This window comes from Homarus americanus, unplaced genomic scaffold (assembly GCF_018991925.1).
Source record: "Homarus americanus isolate GMGI-L3 unplaced genomic scaffold, GMGI_Hamer_2.0 scaffold15667, whole genome shotgun sequence".
In the NCBI taxonomy this organism is placed as follows: Eukaryota; Metazoa; Arthropoda; class Malacostraca; order Decapoda; family Nephropidae; genus Homarus; species Homarus americanus.
In genome coordinates, this window is record NW_024726107.1 from 1,717,579 (window position 1) to 1,730,959 (window position 13,381).

A 13,381-nucleotide genomic window follows, 5' to 3' on the forward strand; every position below is an offset into this window, starting at 1 on the left:
AAACTTTATTAACTACTTCTTGATAATGTCCACCTCCCGAAAAAAGACGACACTTTACTTCCAATAGATGAACGTTTAATTCTTTAAGAGAACTATCCACAATAATATATCTTTTCATCTTGTTTACAGATCCCATTTGTGGAATCCTAAGTTTCAAAGAGGGTTGAGAATTATTTGGTTCTCTATGAATACACCTATTAGTGAATTCAGATAATATAGTGTCCATATATACTTTATTTTTCAACTGGTTTTCTCGAACTGTCACCATAGAATTTAGGTGTTGGGCTTCCTCGGGTAAAGGGCCGTATTCCTAGTCATTACGACGATAATGACGATCACCATCATCATCACGATGCATCGTGTGTCGGGATGCAACCACCCGACGCTCAGTACCATATTGCTAGTCACTTACATGAGCCTTTAATTAGGAATATAGCGTGTGTAAACACAACACTTCGTTTCGTATGGCAGCACAAACGTTTCCCACGCGCGCCTGCCAAATGCATTATTTCACATAATTAGAAAGACGGTTTAGAGAGATATTTAGTTGTTATTTTATACCGGCACAATAATATATTGAAAAATATCTTCTTTTTTTTCAAATTGAACTTTAGTATCTGTTCTAAACAAATTACAGACAATTTTTTCATCTGTGTACTTGGCACCAATGTTTGCGCAGGTGTTATCAAACATGGAGAGGAGAGAACGTTCTGCAGCCCTGTCAGTAACCCTGCACATAGCACCTTTGCGCCTTATCGAGCAAAGGCCAGTCGTCGAGGACAGATCTACTAGTACTGTAACACAATAAATGACAGCAAAAGAAAGGCCTAGGATGAAATTACTGCCTCATTAAACGCCAGCAACCAAGATCAACTCCCTCTTACAGCCAAGCACCTCAAGAGGAGCTCCAACATAAAAAGGAGTAAGTATATGCTTATTTCTAAATTAAGTATTTAAAAATAAGGATTTTTGCCATTAGGTTACTAAATTGAGTAGGATTACAGTATTTAAGTGACGGGTCATGTGAGGAGTCATGTGAGTTAAAGTTAGGTTAAGTTAAAAATAGGTTAGGTTAAAATAGGTTAAGTTAGGTAAGGATAGGTTATTTTAAGTTAAAGTTAGGTTATTTCCATGTTTTGTGCCAGTTATTCACTGGCAATTATCCTAGAACCAAGCTATACAGCATATAAATCTATATGAAACATATTATTCTGCAGAGTTAGTGTACTTTCCATTAGTTGCCTGGCAATACACACTTAGCAAGCCAAATTATTCTGGCAAGATAGCTTCAAACAGGTCTATGCTCAGTTTCTGAAGGGTCACCTCGAAGAACTTATCAGAAGCACGAGTCCTTTTTACCAGCATATCATAGTAAATTTTAATGCAGATATGACTGTAGCCTAGTACTGTATAAAGCATTTACATTCTTCTGTTTCTTTCAGAACTAAAACCAGAGATATAGAAGAGCGGGTGGTGGTCCTCCAGAAAAACTATCATTAGCTTCAGAAGAAATCGCCACCCAGTGCTCGTGTCATGCGGAAGACTTCTGCAAGTGTACCTGAACTTCCTCACTCCCATAATCCTCTTGTTTTGCCTGTTCCAACACCAGGGCTATCAACTGTGTCTTCTGCACCATCTACTTCTGTTTTTCGACTTCTAATTTCACCCTCTGTTCCTGCCTCACCAATATAAATTGTACACAATGAAAAGAGAGCATGAGGAGGAACTGAAAGTGAAGGCCATAATATCAGCACATACACTCAAAGAAAGATAAAGTGAAACTGTAATTAGAGTGATTGAAAAGACGCTTGAAAAAATTAATAAATCTTTTGAATTGTTAGATACATGTTTAAGGAAAGCATCAACTGCATATGATGCCATGGCTAAAACTTATGAATGATGGTTGAGTAATAACATACAGTCATATGCAATGTTTATGATTTTACTATATACAGGGGTACTGTGATATATCGTAAAGTGGCATCTAGATTATAAATTTATTTTCTTATGTCTTACACCTTAAAATAATTTTATTTAAAGGAAATAAATCTACATTTCTTTATTTTGCCATTGTTTACAATTGCTGTCTTAAGTATGGCAGCTAAGATTTTTTTTTTTATGATATACAGGTATGCTGTGATTTTCAATAATTGCAATTCTTTTTACTGTGCTATAGACTAAAGTTCTTTTTTGGGGGGGGGGGTAGATTTATAATACAAGTTGTTATATGCAAAGTAATGGATATAGGAGATTTTTAGTTTATTAATTTTTATGCATTCACATATAATTTAATTTAAGAGAAAATTTGTCTCCGCATTTCTATTTTGTGCAAATATTGTACAAAGCATGGCAGTTCAGATTTTTTTTTATGTATATCTATAGTATAAGCTGTGATATTAATGAAATGCAGAGTCATGTATAGAAAAAATAATTTTTATTTTCTTAATTTTTGCACATTTAGAAAAAATAAATCTATATTTCTTTCCTTTGGTTTTCTTCATATTACCTCACAGGTGAATTATCATACATATTGAGGTAAGCTTCCTTATTAAAGACCTCAATGAAGTAAAAATTAGACAATTTAAGGCAACATAATTTAAGAATGAATGAAAAGGCTTTAATAAAGAAATAATATAGAACCACTGTTTTATTAAAATTTAATGACAAGAATCGTTCGCCACTTAAAGTAATGTATGGAACAAAGTAGTTACCTAACTAACTAAAGCTGTATTACTTCTTAATGCATGTCTTCTATGTCCAGTGGAAGTCCAGAAATCAAAGTAATATTATGTTGAACTGCACATGCAATTATAATATTTTTGGTAGTAGACAGCTTTGCTCTTACATGTTGTAAGACAGCAAATCTCCTCTTCCACACTCCAAATGTCCTTTCAATTGTAGTTCTTGTTTTAATATGAGATCTGTTATATTTCCTCTGCCTTTCATTAGCTGGATTATGGATTGGAGTGAGTAAGTATGGACGCAACGCATATTCACTATAACCAAGGAGAAAGCCTCGATAACCACCGGCCTGCAGACTGTCACAAAGTCTTGACGTTGTGAATATGCGGGAGATGATGTCTGATTTTTGTAAGCAGCTCCCTGGTGCTGTCCTAAGATGCTCTGTAGCACTGAATAAATTCCTTTTCATTATAATACTGAAAAGGATCTCGTCTTATATTAAATCGTCGCTTCCTCATATCATCAACTTGACTAAACATCCTTATTTCTTCGATGTCATCAAGGTGTTGTCTGTAGGTCTGCATGCTGTAAAATCAGAACATTATCATTTTATTTATAATTTCTTAATTTAAATTTTTTAATAAAATTTGTTTCTAGGACAACTGCCCCCTTGAAAATTGACCCACATTACCAGTGAATATCTGGCACAAAATATGGATCTAACCTATCTTTAACTTAAAAAAAAATAATAACCTAACCTAACTTAACCTAACCTCACTTTAACTTAATCTAATCGAATTTAAACTTCACCTAACTTAACATAACCTAACCTAACAAAATATTAAATATGACTGATCCACAATTTTTTCAATTAACCAATGTTTTTTATAGAAATCTGTAAGTGTTGCCGATTGAATACCATCATACAGATGGCAAAGTTAAAACTGATCTCTCATGTCAGTGCAGTGGGGGCCCCTGCCTTGCATTGTACACACACTTCAAATTGCATAGAAACTTCTTAAGAGCCAAACTACGTCAAGTTGATCAATTGTGCATCCAATGGGCTTTTTTTGTGACAACCAAGTTTAGTTAATTGTCACTCCCAAACTGTCTACTGTGCTGTGTGGTTTTCTGATATTGTTTAGAATATAGCTAAAAAATGTAGTTATACTTAGATGAATGAAAATATCATTTGTAAAAATTAAAAGTAAATAGATTTTTTTTTAACCAAAGAGTGCAGTGTTGAGTGTATTATTAAAACTGTGATGTAGCCGAGTATTGCAGAATTTTAGAGCCAATTATTTGTATTGATAGTAAGCTGTACTTATTCTTTATTTTATTAGTGACAGTAAATATTTAAGTTAAAGAATAAAGAAAATGAAATCTTCTACTTACTTATGTCGGCATATTTCTGCCTGACACACAAGACACTGTAGATCGTACCCCATAGCTAATATCTTGTTGAAAATAAATATTAACGTTTATACTAAACTATATTACTGGGCCCAAAACTGTGATATTTTCCTTGCTAACTCAAGATAGAGTGAGCTCACTTGGCTTGCCCCATTCCGGAAAAAATAAGTGTATTTCGTGTTTCAGATGATTGAAATTTTATTACTACTACGACAAAAATATTGTATGAATGAATAAAGATAAGAAACATACCTTAAATGATAACAGAAGTAATTGTTAATTGAAGATGAGGCTCACAGCACAGACAGCAGTCGTCATCGAAGTCGGAGCTGTGATGTCAACATTCCAATAATGTTTCAAGTTCATAACAGTGTTGTGAAAGTTCATTTATCCGTATTAACACTTCTTTTAATTGTTCTTATCAAAAAAATAATATAATTCGACGTAGACATCTGTAATATAAAGTACTGGAAGAACTTTCATAAAATATAATGATGGTTATTATTTGTCGTAAGGCAGCTATCGGGTGGGGGTAGCCACCCGATGTTGTTTCCAACATTTCAGGGATATGCGTATGGTTCCCTTCCGATACCTCGATTATCGGGATGACTATTAATAGACCAGCACGAACACTATCAATTGGCATTGTGCTTCGTAATGACTATCAATCCGGCCCTCTATTTCACCGACCGAGTTACTAATTGATTGTTCGGTTATTTGTTTAGTCTTAGTTTGTCTGTTCAACATAATGATATCGTAGTCTGTATATATTCTGTATATATTCTTGTTGAAACACAGCCGGAATATAATAATTAAGATACCTTACAACTGTATTTATAGTAAAACAAAATAACAATATTAAAAAATTACCAACAAATTAACCCCTGCATCTTGGAAAAAAAATGGATACGATAACAAACACACTACCTATATTTTATTGCTTACACTGTACGGGTTTTTACTCTCGGTTAAAAACTAAACACGACGAAATGGTGACAACGTGTCCCAGGTGCTTATCTACCTTATCGGTAAATTTATATATTATTAATGGAAAAAATCTACTGTATCGACCCAGTTAGCAATCAACAAATCTCTGACTTTACTGAGGCTGCTTTCAATTCACAAAAACCCACCTCTCTTCTAGAGGACCCTGTGATATTTACACTGAACCTCATGCGAGAGAAAATACCATATATAGAACAAGAATCCTCACAGGTTCTTTCGAAAATGGCACATCTGAAAATAACAAAAAATAAGTATAACAATATTCTTTATAATCAAGAAAGCAATATTTCTTTTCTTTACCTTTATAATGGGATAAATAATACTATTGACTATACTTATAATATATTTTTAAACGCTCACCCATATTTCAATTGTATTTCTTTGGCAATAGACATATCTAAAAACGATGGTGTTCTTTTTTTTAATTAATATTAGATATGAGAGTTAAACAGACACACATATGTTCAATACAATTTACACCATTAATTATTTTATGTGAAAACTCAATTTCAGTACAAAAATTATTGAAGATAAAACGTAACATAGTTGATCATCGACGATGTTATATATATCTAACCGAGAATGTAAAATATCATAAAGAAGTTTTATGATCCTTAATAAATTAGACTGGAAGGAGCACGAACTATGACGCACACTCTACACAGCATACATTTGAGTTGATTTTTTCAGAAATTTCGCCGTTTTGTAGGAACTTACTGTAACAATAACTTACAGAAACAATGACTGCAAGAAAAAATAACTGGCTTTCCCTTTTTTTCTTCTAAACAAATGAGACAATCAAATACAATATGTCTGGAATATACAGCGATTGTTTCCCCCGATTTCAATTCATAGAGATAACAATCTTCACGTTCTTCATTGGAGTATATTATATGCTGGTAGGGTCTATGAATATAAATTAAATACATTTATTGGAAAGACGGAGGATACTGTGGTAGTGTTACATTTTTGACACAATGTCCCCATAAACGCTTCATGGGAAGCTTTATTAAAAAATATACCATTATTTGTTACATTATACGAATAATTTTTTTATAAAATTTATATTGTTGTCATAATTATTGTTTTTATTATTACCATTGGTAATATCTTCATAAAGATCATAACATGTTTTATAAGAAAAAGTTTAAATGGAAGTGCTGAAAATAAATTAGTATTCCATTTAGCTGCATCACATATTGATTTTTTTTCGTCTTTTTTCTTGTAATGTGTCTATAATGTTCTAACAATTTATTATTTTGTAGTGGATTATCAATATATCGTTTCAATAGATTGTTTGTTTCAATATCCATTTCATTAGAGAATAACAATACTATTATTTTTATTATATATTTTTATCACTAAAGCAGCGGCATTTAATATAAAAGAGTACGTGCGTTGTAAAGGAATTTATAATTTTTAACGGTGTTACAATGATGTCAGGAAATGACATCTACAACAATGTGAAAAACCTACTGTATGTGAATCTAAATTCATGAATTATGTAATGAGACTTCTTCACAGAAATGGACAGCTCTCAGTCTGTATTAAAGAAAAATTACGAAATTGGTTTCATGATGAATTAGTTGACGGAAATATTGAAGAATATATTGAGGAATGGAGTGATGAATTGTTCACTTACATTTTTGAAGACTACTCTGATGCTCATTATCATACATTTATATATCAACAAATATATGACACGATGATCTTGCATCGATATTACAATACGATGACGTGGAAGGAGGTAATATCAGACTACTTGGAATACTATCACCGATAACTCCATCAATACCACAATCAAGATAAATAAAACCAAGATCGACTCGTTAATCGTTAAGGTACATTATATTTAATCCCTCTCTCACCACCAGAAAAGTCTGATACAAATTTACTATAAAAACCTACACAAATTTGTAACCCATCCATCTTCGCCTGTATAAATAAACTTAATTGCAACAACGTTATTGGCTTGTTATTGGTTGAATCGATTTATCATTGTGTCAATGCAGATGCACTAATGTGAGCTTGTGAGATGGTTTTACTGAATATCTATCACTTTATCTATCTATCTATCTACCTATTAAAACTGATATACGACGTTTTTTGTGGTACAAGCATGCAGGTCCGGTACGTGGTGGCGGACTTACGATAACAAACATTCCCAACATATAAAGTTATGCGATTATTCATTTTATTTCTTCCAGCAACTAAATAAATCCTCCCCAAGACAACCATAAACACTAATACCTCCTTACCTCACTTGTATTAAGGAAAGGGAAAGCGGTGAGTTGGTATAATATTGTAAATAGAGGAGGGAGGATGAGGGAGACGGAGGGGTGAGGGGGCTATAACGTAAGTTCGTTCTTAATGACTTGGAAAGTATGGCGCAGTACTCCAGTGTACAGTATAAACAATGGACTACAGTGGACTAGGCGCATACACTACATTAAACGGGTATCGACTAAGCCGGTTTATATATTTAAAGAGCAGTGTAATATTTGGAGAGAGATTTCGTTTTATTATGTACACCGGTACACATAACTCCCCCTCTCCCTCCTCCGGAAGCATAATAATTTAGTGGCTCATAAACCATTTTACAGTCTGTGCATGTACATTGTACAGTCAGCCAAAGATGAAACGACCCCACCCTGGATCTCGTACTCGCAATTTTACCTGGTAATACTTGGTAAAGTAAGGTTGTATGCAATAGTGATTGTGATTGGTGGATCTATTTTTGGCTGTATCACTGTCAGGATAAATATTAAGCATTGCAAAAGTAGCATTTTATAAAAATAAACTATTCATTATTATTTAAGGTAATGAGAAGTTTCCAAATGATCGTATATTTGCTTAAATAATGAAAAATTATATTAATGAATTGGCAACGCAACTACAATGAGGACTGCCACAAGATTCTCAGATCAAATTTTCTTCATTATTTAAGCAAATATACGAGCATTTGGAAACTTCTCATTATCTTAAATAGCAATGAATAGTTTATTTATATAAAAATGCTACTTTTGCAATGTTTAATATTTATCCTGACAGTGATACAGCCAAAAATAGATCCACCAATCACAATCACCTTTAAATACAGACTTAATTTACCAAGTATTGTCAGGTAAAATTGCGAATACAAGATCAAGGGTGGGGTCGCTACATCTTTGGCTGACTGTACATGCTAACGCACTATGTCCTCCCTGTGACAATTATCCAGAGGAATGCAGATATGTGCGCGTGCTCTGTGTGTTCATATCCCCAAGCTGTGACTAAAATAGGTACTAACTTTGTGGCTGTCTGCCTGCCGTTACGTGTGTACAGTGTGTGTATTAGCGGCGTATATACGAGAGAAGGTGACATTACAACCAAACTTATTTTAATGCACCACAGTGACTTTATCCACCTGATCATTCCGTACATTTAAGTGGTGTGGTGTAGTGTAAACTGGTGATAATTATGGTGCAGTAACAAAATAGTAATAAGCGGTGTATTTAACACTTTATTCTATATTTTTACGTATATAATACATTTGAAAAAATTACTACTGTATATTTCAGGTGAATATAGACCACAAACAAACCACCCAAGACCAATTTGGTCAACTATGGTTGCCCCCATATAACACAGGTGATCTGGTCAGATTTCTTGTGCGTTTTCCGGGTAGTGGCTTAAACAGGACGGCCGACCAGGTCTGTCTCAATCTGGGCAGGGTATCTACCTTGGTTGCCTCTAAGCCCATGTCAACGATTTTACCCACCGCTCTCACTAGATCCAAGACCTCTAAGGTCAACTCCCAAGAGAACCAGACTAGTGTAAAAAATAAGCTGGGAGGAGATACTAAGGGAATACAGTATGAGGTCATCAAATTCTGCGAGAATATACAGGTAGGTGTTGCTGCGTCTACCACAGCCTCCCGCAAGCGATCACTATCGGGCCCCAAGGTAAGCGGCTTAGAGGACCTGCCGGTGAACAAAAGGAGGTTCAGCATAATTTGCATAACTCCTCAACAGATCGCTGCCGCTGCTCAAGCCAACATCACTATTGGACAGCTTCAGGAGGAGGTAAACACCCTGAAGAAGGAGAAGCAGTTTATTAAACGTCAACTGCTTCTCTTCATGCAGCTCTTCAGGAAAAAGGACCGCTTGGCTTATGTTATCAAGCGATTAGGGATTAAGATATAATGAACGTATTTCGTATTTGTTTTAAGAAGTGATGGATAATACCCCATCCAGATACACTATATATTTTGTGCTTGAGTTAGCTAGTTACTCTATACTTTATTTGCTTTATTTGTTATTTTGTTTTTCGACAAGAAATATCATACTGAATTCAATGTAATACGTAAGTAATACCCTGTATTCAATAAACAATGTAATCACAATATGTTATTGTATCAAATCCCTGTGGTTGGCATTACCAAGAAAGTAGAATGGGATAGCGTTTGGTGTTGAAAGGACTCTACCAGCCCTTTTCCCTAACCTAACCTAATGATCATACAACCATTAGTCAGCCTGTTTCTCAGAATGGGAATGGGGTGGTACATTCACAAACATTCTTTGTGTCCACCAGCCTCCCCCTCCTGATAACGGGAGAGCAAACTTTATTACCATGCTATAAAAAATGTGGTGTAGTGTATAAACCACAATCTTGGAAAATGGGATGGCAAATATAATAAACAAGACTTTTCTATGATAAATCTTTATTCCCAATAACAAATAAAATAAAAATATCCATTAATATATCACAAAATATCCATTTACATAATAAAAAGTAGTTCACAATACAGTCCATCTTCAGAAAATTTTACATTTTACGTTACATTTGTTATATTTTTCGTTGTAATAAGAGAATGAATAATTCTTTTTTAAATATTGCCTATTTATATCAGAATCTTTTTTCAATATGAACCTAACTGAAGAAGAAGAACAAGAAGAGTTTTTCAAATAGAAACATGTCAGCGAATAACGCTTCAATAAGAGAAGGCTCTTCAATCCTCTGGGAACGTAACCGTGAATTTGTCGTGATGGATGCCATAGATGTCATATAGTTTAAAACAGACGTAATGTATGTCTTTTTTGTCTTCCTTGGTCCATGAAGAATTAGTTACTTCAATATTATATGTAGTGTACGAAAGATAAATAGGATTCTTCAAAAGATTATTTAGAGGTGGACTTAGTGTAGAGATGATACTCATGAGATCTCTGAACCAGCGATCATGTCCTAACGATTTCCTGAGTTTATTTTCAATAAATAGATTGGTATGAGGATATTGTTTTAGTGGAAAATTTGTCTTCAATATTTTCCTAACTGACATCACTTTGCTTTCCAATTGACACTCCTCCTGAAATTGTTTCCATAAACAATCAGAATGGGTATTGGTGGATTTTGAAAATAACCTTTTGTAAAAAAGTTTAACGTTGTTCTTTGCCCTTTTGCTATGGTCTAATGTTTTACTCCATGTCAAATATTTAGCGTTGCTAGTGTCGTTGTCAATTGTGATGTGGTCCGAAACCAGAAATTGCATAATCGACATAATATCAACTTCTCTGAAGTATGAACCACAATCCACCATTATAAATTTACAGTTCCTTATAATGTTATGCATCAACTCCAATGTGTGGGAAGATACCGGTGTGAATAGCCCATTTTGTCTTCGTTATTATCTTTTCCCTTTTGTTCCCACTCACAAAAAGGAACCAATAATTGATAATTTTCCATGACGGTATACTGCCAGATTCTGGGGTCACTAAGTCTAAGGGGATAACTTAACTCTATTCGTAATTTCTAAGGGTTGCTGCCACCAGACCCCCTCTGGGCAGTAACTCGTTAGGTAGCGTGCAGAGTGGACTAGGCATTTGGTTGGGTTTTTCATTGACCAGATCTATAAGGGAAAGAAGGGTGAAACAATAACATGTCTTAACTAATTTTTTCCTTATAAAACTCATTGCATTCCGTTAAAATACAAGTGAGTTGGCCTTCCTCAGAAGAACAACGTTGATTTTGGTTACACTGCTCAACAACAGACGTCTTACATTAATTGTGTGTCATCCACATACTTATTGTGCATAACAATCAGTGACCTCCTTACCTCGGTCCTCCCTTCTTACAATAACACTCAACACATCAGACTGCTCCACCTGTAGGGAATATAGCACCTTAGGTTATCATACGTAGTAGCACCATCTCACCTCCCTGTAGCATCATCTCACCACACCATGTTACATTCCACACCTGCAAGTATGGGACTCCTTGTAATTTCTAGGTATACATATCAGGCACCTCGTTCGCACACCGCCCTCGGTGGGTAGAGACGAGGGCTTCACCAAGAGACATACCAGTACTGTTTCTATGCCTGGTATTATAGGTCGCTCCAAGTGACGACAGCGGAGTTTCTCAAGCATTCCATTATGTATTCCTACTCATTTGTGGTGGTAGGTCGGGAATCCACAGGTTCACATGGAGTAGCATAGCTGGGAGTAGTCATCTCACATGGTGGGATGCTCACAGGGATAAAGGCCGACGCACAGAAGGGCGCTCTGACCACATGGGACCTGTTTCGATGAGAGAATGAAGGATACTGAGATAATGCCTGATGGGCCGTTATTACCCACTGTAACACATTACTACTTCACTTTATACATCAGGCAACGTCTTAAACTGAAATAACTGCTATATAAGTCTTTTTAGGGCGGGATGTAGTCCGATGGAGGACACTGACCTGTTTCGATGAGAGAACGGAGGATACTGAGGGCAGTGTCCTGCTGCTTCTCACCGTGTAGGCCTACAGTTTCCAATCTTTAATTTTCACTTTGATTTCTTATGGTTCTCACATGAACACTTTCCCGTTTATTGCGACCTTGTGTCTTATAAATACATATTTTAATCCTACCTTACATACTAAGGGACGGCCCAGGTTAGAAAGTTCTTGGGGAAATTAATTGGGCGATATCATTAACTCGAACCTGTAGTCTGGGTACAAGGGACGCTACCCTGAAACAAAAGCCGAATGTTCATAGCGTGGGTATATCCAATTCACTTAAAACTGTAATTAGGGATCCTCCTTTCACACATTGCACTACCTGAACACAGACATAAGATTCTCTGATCACTGTACATGCGTGGGTATACGTCACCCGAGAATACGAAGTGTATTAAGTTCACACCAATGCATACAAGATATTTCCTTTCAAGTATAGTTTCTGGGTCATTTCCAACACCTCACATAGTTCTGATACATCTATCCTTTTTCTAGGTCATTGTTCTCATGTATTTTCATATGATATCTGCGGAAGTTATGTTCGCTAAACGCTAACACTTAGTCCTAAAGTACACTAGTACTAGTACACTAGTCCGGATCAACTGGACTTTGTCAATCATTTTATAGATACCTGGAGTTCTCCTTAATTCTATGAGTACATATAATTAAGATTATATACCCGTAGTTGGGTACACTTCATCAAATAATTCCGTAACATTCATTAGTTGAGTTATTCTTTATCAATATTTCCCGTTTTCTGAAATTCTACAAGCGCGGTGGATTTGAATGCCATGTAGCTTAATATAAATTAAAGGGGTTTAGGAATGACTATGATGTACGCAGTACAACGGGAAGAAATAGAAATCAATTGGGAGTGTGAGATATTGAATCATAATGTGCATAATTAATATATATTGCCGTCGTTTCCGTTAAAGGAGCTGGAGCTGTAGTATAAGGCATCATCTTCAATAATTCTTCATTATCGGAGTGGTTTTCTATTATTGATGATACGGCTACAGTTGCTGTAGTTAAGGAGGTTAATGCTTTTACAGAGGCATACAGGCGGGATTTTACTATAAGTCCTTCTTTAGGACTAATAAATGTTACAAGAACACATTCTTTGAGTTTTGGGGGTATATGTCATCCTCCTCAGATTGTATATGACGTTTATAATAGGTTTTTGTTTTCTTAATCTTGGATTCTGTTGGTTCAGCCTCTTTTTTACCTTTTCTCATAGCACCTCTATTCTGTGGTCGTGGAGTAATATTAAAAGATCCTAAGATATTGTCGATGCGTTGCCAATCAAATCCCTTCAGATCGATTTCTCCACCGTTATCTCTGTCACCACTAGGATCCATGAGAGTAATATTAGAGTTTGAGGGTTTACTAAATCCCCCTGTCGATTGACTCTGGCATATGGGAGCATGCGTCTTATGAAGTACCTCTTCGTCTGAGGAGACTTTTTTTGTCTAGTCTATATTGTTAATTAGACGACATATGACATCGAGGTTGAAAAGTTCA

General features: G+C 35.3%; 2 long non-coding RNA genes across 2 annotated transcripts; one reads left to right on the forward strand and one right to left on the reverse strand.

The window, feature by feature from the left end:
• The first annotated feature begins 534 nt into the window (after nt 1-534).
• On the forward strand, nt 535-2,063 carry LOC121865349. Its single transcript, XR_006088750.1, has 2 exons — nt 535-922; nt 1,443-2,063. It is a non-coding gene; the product is annotated as an uncharacterized LOC121865349 (long non-coding RNA).
• A 569-nt stretch (nt 2,064-2,632) lies between these two features.
• Nucleotides 2,633-4,412, reverse strand: LOC121865348. The gene is made up of 2 exons (XR_006088749.1): nt 4,348-4,412; nt 2,633-3,267 (listed from the first exon to the last, which is right to left on the reverse strand). It is a non-coding gene; the product is annotated as an uncharacterized LOC121865348 (long non-coding RNA).
• Between the last annotated feature and the right edge of the window lie 8,969 nt (nt 4,413-13,381).